The sequence below is a fragment of the Solea solea genome, chromosome 12 (genome assembly GCF_958295425.1).
Source record: "Solea solea chromosome 12, fSolSol10.1, whole genome shotgun sequence".
Taxonomy (NCBI): domain Eukaryota; kingdom Metazoa; phylum Chordata; class Actinopteri; order Pleuronectiformes; family Soleidae; genus Solea; species Solea solea.
In genome coordinates, this window is record NC_081145.1 from 19,128,164 (window position 1) to 19,146,379 (window position 18,216).

Consider the following 18,216-nt stretch of genomic DNA (forward strand, 5'->3'; position numbering starts at 1 on the left):
GGCGCGCATCGCTCCCGTGACTCTCAATCAATGGGCTTTTTTTTGTTTTTTGTTCATTTTTTCCCCTCCCCCTTTTTGCAGTTTCCTTTCTTTGCAGAGGGAAGTACGGCTGCACGAGCAATAACCAAGCATGGAGAGCAAACACGTACAGTACACACACACACACACACACGCACATACAAACAAATTAAAGAGGGGGTGGCATGTGCGTGTGTGTGTCCGCGCATGTGACAAAGCCGTTCATAAATATTCAGCGGCTCTATTCACGAGGATTCTTCTCTGGAGGTTGGTGCTTCATTGTGAGCAGCAGAGCTTCCAACCAAGCACATGATACCAATGATGGCAGGTATAACCTGTGTGTGTGTGTGTGTGTATGGTGGGGGTGGGGGGGGCAGTGTAGTGTGCGTGTGTAAGGGGCACGTTCTAAAAATAGCTCTGAAGCTCTGCCTCCATTGACATCATTTAGGCAGGAGAGATGGAAAAATAAATAGGGGGAGTGGAGGGAGGAGAGGGCGCAGGGTTCCTTCATCTTGGCTTGAAATTCAAACAAAAACCTGGCCAGCCGTTCCTCTGTATACACACTCCTGTCAACAAAAACACTTCTCTACACTCCCAACCTGACTTTCCATTCTTTTTAATTCAGTTAGTTCAATTATTTTATATATTAATCATATATCAAGAACCTATAAAATAGATTTGGGGGTTTCTCCTGCACTAAAGATTCAGTAAAATTAAAATGTTGATTCTAGTCTATAAATGTAATTGAGAAAACAAATATGGAGATTTCTTTCCCATTTTCTTCTGTTATTCAACCTGAATCTAATTTTAGACTTGTCATTTAGGCTGTTTTGTTTAGCATGGAGAATCTTTTTAATGCATAGCCTTGCTGTGTAGTTTACTGTGCACTGGATTATAATCTTTAATGACCTTTCAAACTAAAGAGACGAGAGATTATGTTCCCAGTTGAAACTTAAAACAAGAAGAACATCAAGTCAAGTTAAACAAAAATAAGTCTTGACTACAATTCAAACAATAATAATATATATAATATTCATATTAACACTGAACATTATGTGTCACTTTTTTTTTTTAGCCAATTGTTCAAAACAATAAGTAATGTCCTGTCATTGTGTGTGTGCTTGTCTTCATCCTTGGTGCCGTAATAGTAAACATCAGACCAAAACACCCACTGTTTCCTAGAAAGACGCAATCATACAAGTTGGAATGGAAAGCCATGAGGCAGATGGGAGGGGACATCAAACAAATTAAAAGGTCCTGTGTGTATACATCAGGCACTCACACAAACACACACACACACACACACAACCAAACAGAGATCCCAGTGGAAAAGATACGCCCATGGCAAATGTTTTGGAAGATATTATTGTATTGACATGGTAAAAAAAAAAGGACTTGGTGTAGAATTGATGCTCAATAAGGCATTCAGAGGCAGCGTTATTTCCATTTCGTTATCAAGACTAACATTTCCGCTCAAACAGGCTGACTGACTCATATGTTTATGTTATTATGGAGGAGAAAAAGACGACAGCACACGGTTTTTACATGACTGGAGTGTCTTAGTCACACCCAGGATATCTCTCTCTCTCTCTCTCTCCCTCTCTCTCTCCCTCTCTCTCTCTGTCTCTAAGTCTGTTGTTAGATTTGGCACTGACCCCCTGAATGCTGCGTGACTTCCAGTGGTACTGATGATGTCGTCTTCTATGATACATTTCCGGCCTGTGTGCGTCTGCTGCTTTGTCCTGCAACCACGCATTCATTGAGTCCCTCATTCTGTACCTGCAACGTTTTTCTTGAGCAGAACTTCTTCAGAGACCCTCACCAATTTGACTTTTTATTCACGTTAAGTAAAGCAGGTTAGTGGTACAGTCATTGATGGAGTATCTTTTCTGTTTATCACACACACCCCACTTCCTCCTCCCTAATAGCACCCACGCCCTTTTTTTAGTGTTTGGCACACACTTCTGACAGCAAAAACCTGAAAAGTGCACCAATACGTGCGATGGAGCACGTATGGTAGCCGACCAGGAGCCAGCATACGACATTTGAAATTTGTGTGTCTAAGTTTGTGTGTCTAAGAGGATGAATCATAACCATAAAACCTAATACATCCTTAATAGTGTTTACCACAGTCTTTCTGTTTGTTTTTCTTCCTCCATTTCCATGTTGTATCTTGTATGTACATCTCCTTCCTCATTCCTTCTTCACCTTCTTGTTTTTCCTGTAACATAATTTAGTTTGATGGCTGAACAGAGCAGCCTTTCAAAAGTATAGGCAGACTCAAAACCATGTTAATCTTCCAAAATAAATTGTTTATTTACACTAAAGAGGTCCCTGATATGCGCAACTAAAATATGTACAAAGAATTGACACATTTAGAAAACAAAACAAAACAACTTAGATTATGTGTACACGGCTACGCTCTGTGACCTTATGCCCTGGCAGTCAGAGAACCTCTGTCCCAGACCTACTGAATGTAAAACTGGATGTTGTCTGTTGTCTTGCTCCTACTAACCTTCATTCCTCTCCTCTCCAGTGCAGTTCCTCACTGCAGATTACAATATCATCTGCGAACAACAAAGTCCACAGAGACTCCTGCCTGACACATCCCTGATGTGAATCCCATCTTCACCTTGAATCCATCTCTTACTCCGCTTTCACATCTCACCACTGTCTCACTGCACTGCCTGCCTGTCCTGCACCACACTCACATACTTCTCTGCCACTTTCTCATACAACACCACAGTTCCTCTCGTGGCACACGATCATAAGCTCTCTCTAGATCCACAAAGACACAGTGCAACTTCTTCTGACCGCTATACTTCTCCATCAGCACTCTCAAAGCAAATATCGCATTTGTGGTACTTCCTTTGCATGAAGCCAAACTGCTGCTTGCTGATCTTGACTTCTCTCTGTAACTAAGCTTCAACGACATCTTCAGCCATTTCCATAATTTTTTTGCAAAAATTGACAACAATCTGTCCCTCCACATTTCTCTCCTTGACCCCATACCTTCCCAACACCTCCTTATCACCTCTGTTTCTTTCACCAACATGCCGCTTGAAATGTGTTCCAATCACCACTCTCTCTCTCATGGAAACATTCTCTACCACTTCATTCAACTTACTCCAGAACTCCTCTTTCACTTCTAACTGACAACCACCTTGTAGGGCATAAGCACCAACAACATTCAACATCAAACCTCCAAATTCTAGCTTCACACTCATGATTCTGTCTGACACTCACGTCACCTGCAGAACACTCATCACAAGCTCTTCCTTCAAGATTACCACTACCCCATCTCGCTGTCTACCATGATATAACAGTTTGAATCTAGCTCTGATGTTCCTGGCCTTGCTTCCCTTCCACCTGGTCTCTTGCACACACAACATATCTACCTTCCTTCGCTCCATCATATCGGCCAACTCTCTCCCTTTACCAGTCCTAGTCCCTCCATTTAAAGTCCCTATACTCTCACCTCTACATTCCTACCCTTCCTTCTGTCTCGTTGCCTCCTAACTCGCCTTACCCCTCTTGTCTCCTTTTGTATTTGCCCAACAGTAGCACCCTTGTTCTTCAATATAATCTGGGCCATGACAGATCTGGTACTTTTCAGTGATCTGCATATTCAATTTGGCATAGGTTTTATGATGGAGGCCCTTCCTGACACAACCCTCCCTGTTTATCCTGGCTTGGGACTGGCACTAGGACTACACTCATGACTGGTTGTTAACACTTATTTGCTCATCTTTAAAAATGACAAGTTGGGCACTCCAGTTTTAAATATTTCATAAATGTGGACAGATAGTTAACAGGATACCCAATTGTTGATATAAAATTTTGAATTTTACTCACACTGTCTTGTGATGATGATGCCATCAAAAACTAAACACATGGCAGACTGCTGACTGCTGACAAGTACACTGGGCAACTTCCTAAAGGAGTTGGTCTAAAAATTCACAAACAGGTGGATGGGTTCAAAATCTCTACCCAATATTTGTGTGTGTGTGTGTGTGTGGGAGCAGGAGACCACATTTTCCAAAACATAGTCTCATAGTAAATTAAAAACAGACATTTCTCCTGTAGCTGTTGTAGCAAAATGTGGGATTTAAAGAGTCCCTGTTATACAAAAGCTGTTGTTTTATAGTATAAAAATGTATACGTGCACAAAGGTTTAGCACCATGGACAGCTCCTTAAAGCACCACACCACAGTGAACTTCAGTGGTAAAATAAAACCACTGTTGTTCTGGTTATTTATTTCTTATATAGAGACATCTGAATGGAGTCACTCTCACCCTATTCATCCCCATGCGTGTAGCATTATTAATATGTTCAAAATGTTCCAAACCAGCAGTGATTAATTATCTTTTAATCAAGAACAATGCTGGACCTTTAAAAATATTCTTTTCTCACTATCCACTCAACCTGTAGAATCGCACTTGTTGCTTCTCTGCCTCCATGTTTCTTTATCTGTCGACATGCCCGTCTGCATCTCTGCCTCCATTTCTGCATGTCTGCTTCTACCTGGCTGCCTGCATGTCTGCCTGTCTGCTGCCTGTCCGTTTGCCTATCTGCGTATCTGTCTGTTTGCTTGTCTGCTTGTGCCTGGCTGCCTGTTGTTCTGTCTCCCTCAGCTGTAAGAGCTATTGGTTAAATGGTTAAAAGGTTTTCAACATAGTCAGCTTGAGGCTGAAGGATATTTTTAGAGTGGAGGAGACACAGGGAGACAAAAACTGATGGAGATTAACCTTTCTGACCTGATTACTGAAGCTATTACTTCATTTTATTATCACTTTCATTGATTTGGTTTTCATGCTCTCGTTATTTCTCCTGTTGTTCATACTGTCACACTTTCTTTGGCAGCAGTGACAAATGAGCACATGTAAATTTTTGTTCTTTTGTGTTGTTCCCCTTCCAATTGGACTCCACACTGGATCTTTAGACTGATATCGATTTTGTCTGGTCCAGCTCTAGTACCGAGTCAGTCTGGAAATGGTGACCGACACATAAGGAGGTTGTTGGGGGGGAGAAAATCCCCCTCAGAATAAAACAAAAATTCTCCCCCTTTTCTGCCCACACACACACCCCTTCACCCCAAACGCCCCAAACCCAAACACTCGCAAGCCCCACCCCTCTTTTCCTTGCCTGCTGAATTAATTTGATACTATTTTTGAAAGTCAATGTTTCTAAGGGATACCTAATGACGCAATGACGTCAATGCAGGTCAATAGCACACTGCTGGAGAGGAGGACGAGGGTAAGGGAGACGGAAGATAGAGAGACAAACAGAAGGGGGGGGCGACTTGATCCCCTCCCCACCCATTCCTATTTTTTTTATGTATATAATTGTATAATTATATAATATAATTAATTTTCTTTTTATATATATTATTTATATATATATGTACATATATCGGACACGACGCACGACACTGTATTATCGGCACAAACACGATGTGCCGATAATACAGTGTCGTGCTCTCTCTCTCTCTCTCTCTCTCTCTCTCTCACACACACACACACACACACACAGTGAGAGAGAAAGAGATGCAGTGAGGTGAATGGTGTCGCGCGTCTACCCAAATGCGTAAAGTCCCACTGTCAGATTTGGCGGGCTCCTTCTATCACTTGGCCCACATTATGTAGCCCCCACCCACTCCCGTTCCTCTTTCCAGACCCCCCCCCCCCCCCCCCCCCCCCCCCATCCTTTTATTTGCTCCCCGAATCGTGAATGGCAACACTAAATATTTTAGTCTCCGACATGCAGAGCTGGGGACGACGCACACCGGACTGACCTGCTTCCTCCATCCTGATGCAGAAGGTGAGACTGAAGGCTGCCCTGCATTTACTCTCCCTCTGTGTCTGCCTTAGTCTGCACAAACCTCTTTTTAGAGATAGAGATTAAAATAGAGGGACAGAGAGAGAGAGAGAGAGAGAGAGAGAGAAAATCAAAAGGTAAGTGCTTTGTTTTTGTAGGTGGCGCTAATCCTGACCCAGAATGCCAGTCAGTGAAGTTTGCAGTTAGCCTATGGATGTTTGGGACTTGGGGACGGGGACACGAGCAGGAATGTAGCGGGAGACGTCACCCAAAGTCAGGTGAACCTACCGTTTGATTTATGGAGACATCGCTCTGACATTTCTGTGAGCATTTTCCAGTTATTACTTGTCCATGTTTGCGTTTCTGTCTCCGGTTAGACAAAGCGGTACACACATCAGTTTTTCTAAATGCATTTTTATTTATTTAGTTTTGGCTTTGCGTGTCAGTGCGTATTGACACCGGAGGGGCTTTTGCTCACACTCAAAGGGAGCGGACTCCGGTAATGCGTAGTACACTCACGTGTTGGGGATCCTCTACTTGTCTGCTCTGCTCCCATGTATAGTAACACACTGTGAGAGGGAGCGAGTGGAAAAGTTTGAGTGTTTTTAGGCGTTTTAAACATTCTAACCCATTTCTTTGGCAGTGTGGTTTATAGTGTATCAAAAGTGGAGAAAGTGAGAGAGTATGAACATGAGAGGGAGTCTGCGTGAGACAGAGGGAAGGGAGGGTTGTGGGCAGCCTGAATTCAGCACCTCGGACAGCTCCCCTAGTTCAGCAGAGTTCGATGTGTGAACACATCCTAAGTATTTTCACGCCAAATTATTTCCTTGAAAATTGAGACAAAGGCTCATTGGTTAAGACAATGACCTGCAAAATATTTCCTCCATTTGGAGATGGTGGACAAAGGCTCTACAAATAACAATACGAATAATAATAGTATAATAATAATGATAATATATACTGATTATCATAATAACAACAATAATAATAAAAGTAATGCTGGCTATCTGCAACTTGCTGGAGTCACAGGAGTGCATGTACTTTTTTGAGGTGAGGAGGTTGAGTGTGTGTGTGTGTGGGGGGGGATCTCTGGCCGGGTTTGTCGACACCACGCGGTAATCTTGGCGCACTGCATTGAGGAACATCGGTTGCATCGGACAGTGCTCCTTCTTTGATTGAATGATTGTGGACCACAGGGAATAATGGTCCATGTGTGTCTGTGTGGCGTGAGCTGCTGCTGGTCTTGTATGTTTGGGAGTGAAAAGACGATGATTCTTGAACATTTTCTTTTTTTATCCTTTTCGCTCCATCGGAAAACCACATATGTCAAAAATATCCAGCGAATATAACTTTGTGTTTTCCCCCATTATGACTATTAATTTTACGGGTTTCCCTGTGCTGGTGATTTTAGTGAGTGTAGAGGGATAGAAGGGGAGGGAGAGAGAGTTTTCCTGTACACTCACCAGAAGTCACGGACATACATTTGGCCTACAGGCAGAGATAAAAATAGCACAAACCGCTGCGTCGGGCGCAGCCCTTTTCCCTCCTCACAGTCGACTTTTCGAGGCTGCCACTCATTGCGGTCTAACCAACTCCATCTCTAAACCCTCAACTTCATCCACCTCAGCGCACCCCGTCTCCTCCCCTCCCCTCCCGTAAAGTCTCGTGAATATCCACGCTGCATGTGTGTTGTGCGCGTGTGGGGTCTTATAGGCGTTATATATATACACTGGGAGGTGGCGAGAGACAGAAACAGAAGAAACAGTTAAAAAAAAAGATTTGTATGTGTATGAACAAGTGTCCCCCCCCCTCCCGTGGGTCTGTTCCGTGGAGCAGGGTATGGTGCGTGGGCACGACCAGTGAATATATGGGATGGAGGCTCAGTTCGCTGCTGTGTTTACCTCTCGGCGTCAAGATGCGGTGTTTAGTCCGCCAAATGCAGTGGATGCTGGGATACAAAAAAAAATCTCCAAGACCAAAACAGCACCAACGCTGGTAGAGGGAGGGAAGAGGAGGGAGGGATGGGAGGGAGGGAGGTAGGAGAGGGGGGAGTGGAAACCCAGATGCTGCTGGAGCGTTAGAGGAGGGTTTTACCAGGAGATAAACCGCTCCAAAGCTATAGTTTCCACGCATCCACACCACACTCTCCACCTGTAATATGTTCCCATTATGTCACACGTCTTTCCCGTGGCATTATTTGCGGCGAGCTGACCACGGAGCGGCAGTGTCTTTAATCAGGTTCCACGGGGCTGTAAAGTGAGAGACTCAAAACGTGACGTCAATGCCTAGTAACTGACGCAGCCCTTCAACAAAAAAAATGGCCCTTTTATTTATTTATTTTTTTCTGTTCTTCTTCCCGTCAGCAAAGCTTTAAGTGCTACCTTTTACAATGCACCAACGTCTAAAAGAGCAAATAAATAAATCCCACGGGGAGCGCGTCGTTTAGTCCGCGTGCATCAGTGTTTCTGGAGCTATTTTGCGTTCATGAGTTTGAGCTGTGAAGTGAAGTGACACCGGGACGAAAGGCTGCCGAAGAGGGCGACAAGACATCAGATATTGTGGATGATATTGGCAGCGACGACGAGTTTCCACGTTTTAGTTGTTGGTGGGGGGGGGGTATAGTGTGCTTTGAGGGTGAGGAGGAGGTGACGGTGCATGGTGCTGGTGAAGGCGCACGGTCACCCCCCCCCCCCCCCCCTCCAAAAAAAAAAGAAAGAAAAGAAAAAAAAATCACTGCAATGATGCACCGGAGGGGAATCGGGGTTCTTGTGCAGAGTTGGAGAGGCTTAATTAATTTACATTACATGCACTTCACGTAACGTTCCTAAGCAATGTCTTTCGTGAGTGTTTTTTTTCCCCTTCCTCGAACTGTGACCTAAAAATAGCAACATAGTTTTGATCGTGCGCCAGAAATAGACAGACGGGTATCGCTTGTATAAAAAGGGAGGCGATCCTGGGCAAACTTGGACGTGCCACTGTAAGCCTACATCACAACAAATGGAGGACTTAATCTGTTGCATTTCTTCCCCTCTCTTGTTGCTGTTTTTTTCCACTGACATCTAAATCTTTTTCTGTGTTTCTCTTTCTCTCCAGTTTAGGACAAGGATGTGCCCTGCATCATGGTGAGTGGCACATTTGCACATGCAATGTATCATTTAATGTACTTTTGTGTGTTTTGGTTGTGCACGTTCTCGGTTGTCTGTGCTTCACCTCTCCAAATTTCGCCTCCTCTTCTGTGTCGTACACGCAAAAAACCCTCCCTGGCGTAGAGGCATGTATTTTATTGGCATGCTTTACAAGCCTGTTTGACTGCAGCCGAGGCATAGCAACGCTTCCTGCAGAGTAGGAATCACCCCTTTTGGTTTTAAAAAAAAAAAAAAAAAAGTGCAAAAACTCCCTTTGTCTGTTGGCGCTGTTGAGTATCTATCACATTTTTATTTTTTTCCTCCTCCCATCTCCCTGCCTCACCGTGAAAGCAAGGGGAACCCTTCTCTGATGAGCGCTCAAGGACGTCTTTCCCTCCGTTTTCTTGTGTGTCTGTGTGTTTTTGTTAAAGAGGAGTCGTTTACTAGAGGAGCAGCTGCGGAGGAGGAAGAGGAGAAGAGGAGAGGAAGGAGTGAAGTGAACGAGCTGTTGCTGCAGCAGAGACCAGGCGCATCGCGTGGGGAAACCCGGGAGCTGTCCAGCAGCAATGGTGCTGAAACCACACCAAGTGGCGGTAGTGGGCTGTTGCTGGTGGTGCTTGTCTGTCGTGTGTTCACATGCATGCGTGTGTGTGTGTGTGAGGGTGGAGGTTTTGGGTGGGTGGATTTTCTGGCAGCAAAAAAACAACTTAATTTACTCCTGTTTGGAAACCAACAGCATCCATTCCGAGTGACTCCTCTTTTTTCCTGAAGCAACACTGGAGGAGAAATACTGAAGCGCCCCACCTCCTTTTATACTGTATATGCGTTGACGGAGGAGAGACATTTGGCACCAGAAGATGTTTTAACATTGCTTTTCCCGCCAGTGCGGTTTGAACGGCCTCATCGGATGCCATAGGTACAGAGAGAGAGGGGGAGAGAGAAAGAGAGAGATAAAGAGAGAGAGAGAGAGAGAGAGAGAGAGAGAGAGGTAACAGGCGGACCAACTTGGATGAACTCTTCTGCTCATGTCAGCCCCGTCATTTCCTCTCGTCTCTCATTAATCATCAGTAATCAGTAAAACAAATCATCCTCTCTGAAGTGCGGCGCGTTGATTTCCACAAACAGTGCGTGCGTAATGTATAGGAAATGTTTGGAGGAAAAAAAAGAAAGTGACTGAAACATCTGTGATACTCCGTGTCTGATGTCTGTGCTGTGATGTGGCTCTGCTTCAACAATTCTCACAATAAACTACCAAGAAAAAGGCGAAACAGGAGCGTCGCTATCGTCGCTCCTAATCCGGAGTTTGAAGGAATCACCCTTTCCATTTAAACAGCATCCGCGACCTGGACCTATACATGAATAGGTTACAGGCGGCTGCACAGTTCTGCAGTCCGACTGGACCCCCCCCCCCCCCCCATCCCCACCCCCCAGAAAAAATACAATATTGTACGCAGGCAAAGAGACAATCAAAAAAAAAATCCATGCCAAAAAAAAAAATCCCGATTGCACTTCACCTGCGATACATTCCTCCACCTCCTCCAGCACGAACAAATGCGTAAAAACCGACTCGAGGGGCAATATTTTGACCAAAAAGTCAAAACCTAGACGATAATTTTAATCGGAACAACACGGATTCCCGAGTCGTGACTGCTAAAGTGAGTAATGTGCGCGTTGGCTGCGTCAGGAGAGGCAGTCCTCTGTGCAGTGCAGACGGTGGGGGAGAATCGTGACTGACTGGTTTGCAAATGAAAAGACCACCCAGTGATGAAAAAAAAAAAAAAATACCAACAGTAGAGGGGGGCAAGAAAAAAAAAGGGGGGGGGGGGGGTTGCGGGGACACAGCTGTAGGTAAAAGGGTGGGGGCTCCCGGTGTGGGCTTCCGATTTTGGGTTTACACTATCCATTTCCCTCACCCAACACCCCCCCCCCCCCCCCCCCCCCATTCTAGCCCCACTTGCTTACTGGCATGCTGGCAGCCAAGTTGAATGCAGACGAGTTTCATCAGTGATAGTGGGGCGGAGAGAGGAAGAGGAGGGAGGTGGTGAGAGAGGGAGGGAGGGATGTAGGAGAGGTTAGTTCGACATCCACTCTGGTACAAACAAGGGGGGAGCAGAGAGAAGGGGGTCTGATCCAGATCGTGACCTGGCCTCCACCTCGGGTAGAAATACAATAAGTTGCAGCTGAGCAGTTGAGGTGCGTTCATACAAAGACAAGGTGACCACAAAAAATGCCAATGGAACAGTTGCACGAAAACAAACAAACAAACAGGCAATCAAACAGGTGAGTTATTTTATTATTACGTTGCTCAAATTTTGACCCAAAACACAAAACCATATTAAAGACTGTTTGAACTCTTGAGTGTGTGAGAGTGAGTGGTTTTACAGTCGTGAGTCTCAGCAATGTTGTTTTTGTAGTTGTTTGTAGTTGGGAATTCACACATTGTCGATACAGTGCGGTTTCTTGGTGACCTGTGACTCGCGCCGGACTGATATTGCAGTACGCGGACCCCCCCCGCATGTCATTTCCCTCAGTGGGTGAACTCTATAGGTGACCACGCGTCACCTCAGATGCTTCTTCTTGCAGTGTTGTGATGTGGAGAACTGTGCGCGCGAGCACGTTGTTATTTTTATCATGACTGGTTTTTTGTTGTTGTTGTTTTTTTGGGTTGCATTCGCCACCATTTCACGTAGGTTGTTGGCTCGTGCATCAAGCAAAGAAAAGGGGGCGTTGTTTCTTTATTTATTTTCAAAAATGTGTGATAATAGTGAACATGGCTCATCCTCCTCGCTGTCGTACACCTTTGTTGTTATTGCTGTCGCGTTGTCACCCAATAATTCAGTGTTATTTATCACAATGTAAATGATTAGTGCTATTGAGTTGAAACACAGAGCAAGAATAGTATATATAACAGATAGTCGCATTAAATGCTCACATCCCATCATCAATGCATATGCAACTACACACTTTCCCTGGTATAGATCACAATTTGGTTAGTCCTGTCTTTTTTTCTTGTTTTTTTTTCAAAAAGGGGGGTCCCTATATGAGAGAGAAACCGATTGGTTGATGACGAGGTTTGCTTTACTCCAATCAGATTCCTCCCTGCTCCTCTATTTATTGCCAGCAGTTTACAGCCTTGCTCCCTCCTCACCCAAAGAGAGCTCAGGAGCGGCTGCACTGAGGCAGCGACTCACTACAGGGAGACAGAGGACACTCAGAGAGAGAGAGAGGGAGAGAGAGAGAGAGAGAGAGGGAGGGGGAGAGAGTGAGCGCGCGCACACAGTGACAACAAAACGCATCGATGCACAGCTCCCAGTGATCACCCGGGCTTTGCACATTCGAGCGTTTGGATGGAAAAAAAATCACGATAGAAAAGAAAGCAGGAGGAAAATATCAGGGAGAGGGAGAGGAGAGAAAATCGGGAATGAGGAAAGGATTGATGAGGGAGGGAAGACAAGAGAGGAGAGAGAGAGAGGAGAATTCAAAGTGGTGAGGGAAGCGAAAGGACCTTGGACAGTTCTCGGTTGCAGCAGCAGCAGCAGCAGCCTTTACATCCGGAGACCCCCCATCATCTCTCTCATTTTCTGTTTCTCTTGTTCTCTCCATCATCCATCCACCGTTTCCTCCTCCTCCTATAGTGTGTTTGCGTGTTTATGTTTGTGTGTGTGTTGGAGGAACTCACTCGCCTCCGGTTGCCGAAGGCTCGCGATACAATCAACGGCGCGCCGGGATGGGAGATACATTCACGGAAGCGAAAAGACAGCACACTCCCCGGGTGTCACGGAGTCTCCGTCGGACGCCGCCAGCAGCAGCAGGAGCAGCAGCAGCACCGTCACCAGCAGCAGAAAATAATGTCCTTCACGAATCTTTTTGCGGTCTGGGCTTGCTGTTCATAACTATTAAACTGGGAAGCCCTTACCCCAAAAAGCATTTGCGGAGGGCGCAATCGCCGCGCAGAGGCATCGACATCAGGAAGACGAGTCCACTCTTGGAATTTTACAATTCTTAGTTTTTTTTATGGCTTGTTTCCTTTTTCTGCTCCACTTTTCTTTTTTTTTGCACTGTTATTGCTATTATTTACTCTTAGTAATTTCGGCATTGCCAGGGGCGTTCTTTTGTCAGCGTTGCTTTTCAGCCCCATACTGTGTCATTTCTTTTCTAGTCAACAGTTTTTCTTCTTTGTTAGAAGAAAAATGTGGCAAAGCTCTGCAGACACGTACGTCGCACCCACGTTTTGCTCCCCAAACGTGTGTCCCACAGTGTCAAGGTGGAAAACCCCCCAAACACACATTAATTAGTTTTTACTGTCAACAAACATGTCGTCGGACCCAAAACTTTGAGACATGCGAGATTAAGTCACCAGTTCAACCACACACACACACACCCATATACGGCCCCACGGCACCAGTGTAAACACAGGAAGACCCTTGCAATGAATAAGTTGCACGTGGGCAAAAGTGTGTGTCTGTGTGTTGGAGGGTGGGGTGCCATCTGGACGTCACGGAACCCCAGCCTCGTTCAAAAAAATGTGGGAAACAAACACACACACACACACACACCTGTAAGTGCAGCATATGCACGGGAATCCCCAACAGTCCATCCTAACACAGAGAGGCTCAGATTGATGGAGAGGGATGAGGAACAGCTGTAATCTCATACTCTGACCGTGTGTGTGTGTGTGTGTGTGTGTGTGTGTTTTGTGCAAACAACCCCCTTACCACACATTCGCATGCACTGTAAACGCAACCCCCCCTCACATTTTTATGAAAGGTAGTTAATCCACTTTAAGCATCACCCATCACTGTCCCAAATCAACTGTCCCACACACAGGGAGACCCCGGCCAGCGCCTTCAGTTCTGACCCACGAGACTTGAAACCCAACAAAACAAGAAACACTAAGGAACAAAAATGACCAACCCGATTATCTGTAACTCAACGATCCCATCAATGAGCACACGAGGCATCCATGCAAAGCAAAAGTGACCACACCAAAGAAAACAAAAGTCACAGATAAGCAATCCCTTTTGCAAAAGACAGAGTAAAAATGGCAACAGATAGTGCAGTTCAATTTAACCCCGAGAAGAAGACACGCGTGCAGCTTCATTCTCAAATATTAACAATCACAGTTCACGTTAGAAGAAGGGCCGTTTTTGAATTTAACAATCTGAGTCGCCCATCCTTTATGACACGTGCAGGTTATTTGGACAAAAAAAGTCATACCAGAATGGGAAAAGTAGAATAAAGTGATGAAGCTGAAATCACAGTAAAAGTCGCTCGTGCTCAAGAAAAGCGGGAGGACTAGGAACACACCTTGGTTTTTAAAAGTCCACGAAGACGTCTCTGTAATTTCCGAGAGTAGCATGACGTAATCCAACTCACGAGCAAAAAAAAAACAACAACAACAAAAAAACTACAAAAACTGTGACCTGGCGAGGTTCCACGCAGGCTGCAAAAAGCTGCGCAGACTGTGCGTAAAAAAGGCTGTTCCACAAAAGAAAGGGAACAAAATAACGTCCACGTGCAGGTCGAAACTTAGATATGAATAAATATCAAAGAGAAAAACAAAACGACACAGTTGGGGGTAAAAAAAAGTAAGAATAATTTCGATAAATGACCCAGTGTGACCTCTTACCCGCAGAGACGCTGTGCGTGTCTTTGGGTCAAAAGTCTGAGGTGTGTGCGGGACACGGGCGCCTGTAGTTCTCTGCTGTTTCATGTGACTTGAGTCAACCTCACACATCTCTCATATTTGGCCTGTGGGCTGATGTATTTCACTGTGTGACATTGTGTAAGTAAAAAAAGTGGATTTTTTTTCTGAATGATGTGATGTTTGCTGCGTCTGATAACCAGCAGCTGCAGGTGTCTGCCTGTCTGCCTGCCTGCCTGCCTGCTGCAGGTCGTAAAGTTAAATGCCCACGTCTGCCCGCACAGCAGCAGGCACACTGTATAGGTGGACGGTTAAATTTCACCATGCGTGTCTTGCCTTTTTCTTGCAGGAGGGAACAATCACAAAAAGGACGTCCGTGACTTCTGTCCCCGGGTCGAACCTTCTTCCTCTGCTGCTGCTGCTGCTGCTGTTGGAGCCTCCAACTGTGCGCCGGAGGTAAAAGTTGGGACCCACACTTTTGGATGTTTTCACCGAGGAGTGCACAGATAGAAAGAGGGACACCGATCGATCTTCCCGACCTTCCTCTTCCTCCTCTTTGTCCTCTCCTGCTTCCTCATCCCGAGAAAGGTAATTGCACGGCCTGAAACGTGTTACAGGATGACGTCAAACTCCAATCACGTATATAAGGCTTGTAATGACTGTTGTGTGCGTGTGAGCAGGAGAGGCGTTTGTTGTGCTGGATTTCTCTTTCTGTTCTTCTTGTTCGGACTTATTTCAGGCCTTTAAATCACCTGTAAATGACAGGACTTGTCATGTCTCCTTTATGTGTATAGTTACTCTGTTAAATGGAGGAGGTTTATGTTGCTTGGTGTTTTGAGAAGCTCAGTCAACACGCTGAAAGTAATGCTAAACAAGCCTGAAAGTTCTGACCAGAATAACTAGTCAACAATCACTAGATTGTGGTGTTTAATGGCCTGAGTTGATTTGAGTCGTGCCTATATTCTTGGATCCCAAACAAGGCGTCATCGTGTGTCAGAAACATAAAGACATTTATACATTTTCTAATATAAAATAAATATCATATGGCACAAAACCATCCACACGTTTGGCGCGTAATCTCATATTATAAAGGCCACGTCCAAAATCAGTCTTCTGGTTTGCACTGTTTCATTGAGCCACGTGGTAGTTGTCAAGCACTCCATGGCCAAACTGGTCCACTGATCACATAGTTTGTTTAAGCACGTGCGTGCACATGCGGTCCCCTCCCCAAATACCTCCTCGGTCACCTTTTAAACGTGAGTCATTATATCATTGACAGTTAAAAAAAAAATCTCTGCTCACGTTAGATCTCCTTGTGTTTGTCACAATACTGTATAGTTAAAAGATAAGGCTGAACAATTTGGAATAAAAATAAGGTAAAAAAAATCATGGACTAGAATTAAACAAAACAAAAAACAACAACTCCTGTTTCTTTTAATATTTTTATGTTTCATATTATACATTTATGGGAAGTATGATTTACAGGCTTGTCTTGACCTCAGGGGCATTATTCAGTTTGCATGGTGCATTTAGGTGCTCATGGGAGGCCAAGACAGGAAGTTGTATTCACAGCTGATGATAACAGCAACACAAAGGATGATAACCTGTGTGTTGCAATTAAAACACTAGCTGAAAATGAGAAAAAAATTCCTTTTTAGAACAAACAGATGTGGATTTTCACTCCATCACCTGCTGTTAAACAGAATGTAGTAATGCAGTATATTTGGGAGAACATGGACAAGGCTTAAGGTTGTACATTGAGTTATTCAGATTAAATGAAATGACTAAAACATCATTATTGTTGCCGTGCAGCATTTTTGGTTTTATTTGTCCAGGTTTTGAGATTTCCATGTGTGATCTTTTTTTGTGTGCCCTCACCCAAATATAATGGAGGTGAATGGAAATCTCTTTGTTGTGCTCATGGAAGTGAATCTTTACATTTGCAGTGTCCCTGTTGTCAGGATAATCTGCCAAACACACTGCCAGCTGATGTCAGATGTCACAGTTTTCTCTGTTGAACGTAGTGTCAATGAAAACTGATGATAGCCAGGTCTGTTTGGTATCTACACAATAACATCCAGAGTCCAGAGATTTTTTTTTGCTGTTAAATTTATAATAAATCTATTTTTTTAAGCAAACTGTAGTGGCAAATGTGCATGTCAGAGAAAACCTGGAAAATAAAAAAAATAAGATGAGATGCTACCATGAGGAAATTAGTGAAACTAGAATGTGTGTGATCTTACTATTCAAGTTTTGTGACATATATTTCTTTTTTTGCATCATTGATAGAAAGAAAAAGAAAATGTGTGTTTTGGATAGTGTTTACCCCCTGACTTGTATCACGTCATTGTAGAAAATCACTTTGGTGCTTTCTTCTTGTGAACTGAGTGCAGGACAGTGATATATCTGACACCAAATCATGATTGTGACTCACTATGAAATCAAATGAATTAGGTGTGCATTTTGAATCATGCAGTTTGAGCTACTAATGCTACATGTCTTTGTTTGGCTGATTTAACATTTATGTTCCGGAGTAGATCAAAGCACAGCAGCACGGCGTGTCTCGAGGATACAGTTTGGTTCTTTAGTGTCCATAAATGGCTTCCGTCTCATTGTGTTTGATTATTCACCTGCTGTACACGTCTGAGCCAATCACCGCTGTTGATCACAGCACTGATACTGTCTTAGGAATCATACGGCGCGTTTAAGGTCAAAGTGTAAAGAGAGTTTCTGACGTCACCCCAATCTGTGCATGATAAATCACGGCATGTGACTAAATATCCACTGACAATTGTTTTCACTTGTCTACTACCAGCCACCGGTTCACAGACTATATTTAGTGAGATAACATCATGGTCACACACACACACACACACACACACACACACACACAGTAATTATGACTCTTAACTCAGGTTTGCTCAGTCTACCTCAAATCTCCATGTTGTGTTATCGTTGTATCACCTTTGAGTGTCAGCTGTTTTGTGTTGGGACCATTTGCAGTATTTGTGCTACAGAAGGAGACAGGCCTCATTGTGTGCGTGTGTGTGGATGAACCATAACTTGTGCTGTAATTGGTGATTATTTTGGAAGTCAAATAATCTGTCAATGAAGTTCTTTTTATTCGTCGCTTAGTCAAGGAGGTTCGACCTCACCTGCTGAAGTCTTCACACCTGTGATTGACACCCTGTTGTGCTGTTGTCTCTGCCTTAAAGCTGCAGTGTGTAACTTTATGTGGTTTTGTTTTGGTGGTTGATGTCAGTATTCTGCCTCTGTTTGGGCTTGATGAACATTATTTGTAGGCCATGCCCTTCCTCTGAAAACGGGCTCTGTCAAGCAATATTATCTGACCTCACAGAGGGAGTGTTTGTGAGTATACAGCTGCAGCTCAGGGGCGAGAAAGACCAGCTTCTCGTGTTACAGGCTAAATGGATGAATTTGTCACTTGAAAGTGAGGTCACATGAATTCCTCCTTTGCTCTTGTTTTAATTAGCTTAAACTCAACTACTGTATATTTAACACTTGGGCTTTGAACCAAGAACCTTCTTTCTGTTGAGGTTTTTGTCAGTTAACGTCAGTTAAGTTTTGTGTAACTGAATTAAAATTGTATA

The 18,216-nt window shown here is 44.2% G+C and overlaps 1 long non-coding RNA gene across 5 annotated transcripts in view; it reads left to right on the forward strand.

Annotated features, from left to right (window-relative positions):
• Window positions 1–5,751: 5,751 nt before the first annotated feature.
• Window positions 5,752–18,216, forward strand: part of LOC131469451 (uncharacterized) — a 32,128-nt gene continuing 19,663 nt past the window's right edge. The window contains exons 1-4 of one of the 5 annotated variants that reach the window (XR_009241800.1): window positions 5,752–5,839; window positions 8,930–8,958; window positions 9,313–9,530; window positions 14,955–15,193. This is a non-coding gene — a long non-coding RNA (uncharacterized LOC131469451). Of the gene's footprint in view, window positions 5,840–8,570; window positions 8,814–8,929; window positions 8,959–9,312; window positions 9,531–14,954; window positions 15,194–18,216 lie in introns of those variants that run through there. The other 4 variants (XR_009241799.1, XR_009241801.1, XR_009241802.1 and 1 more) reach the window with 4 other exon arrangements.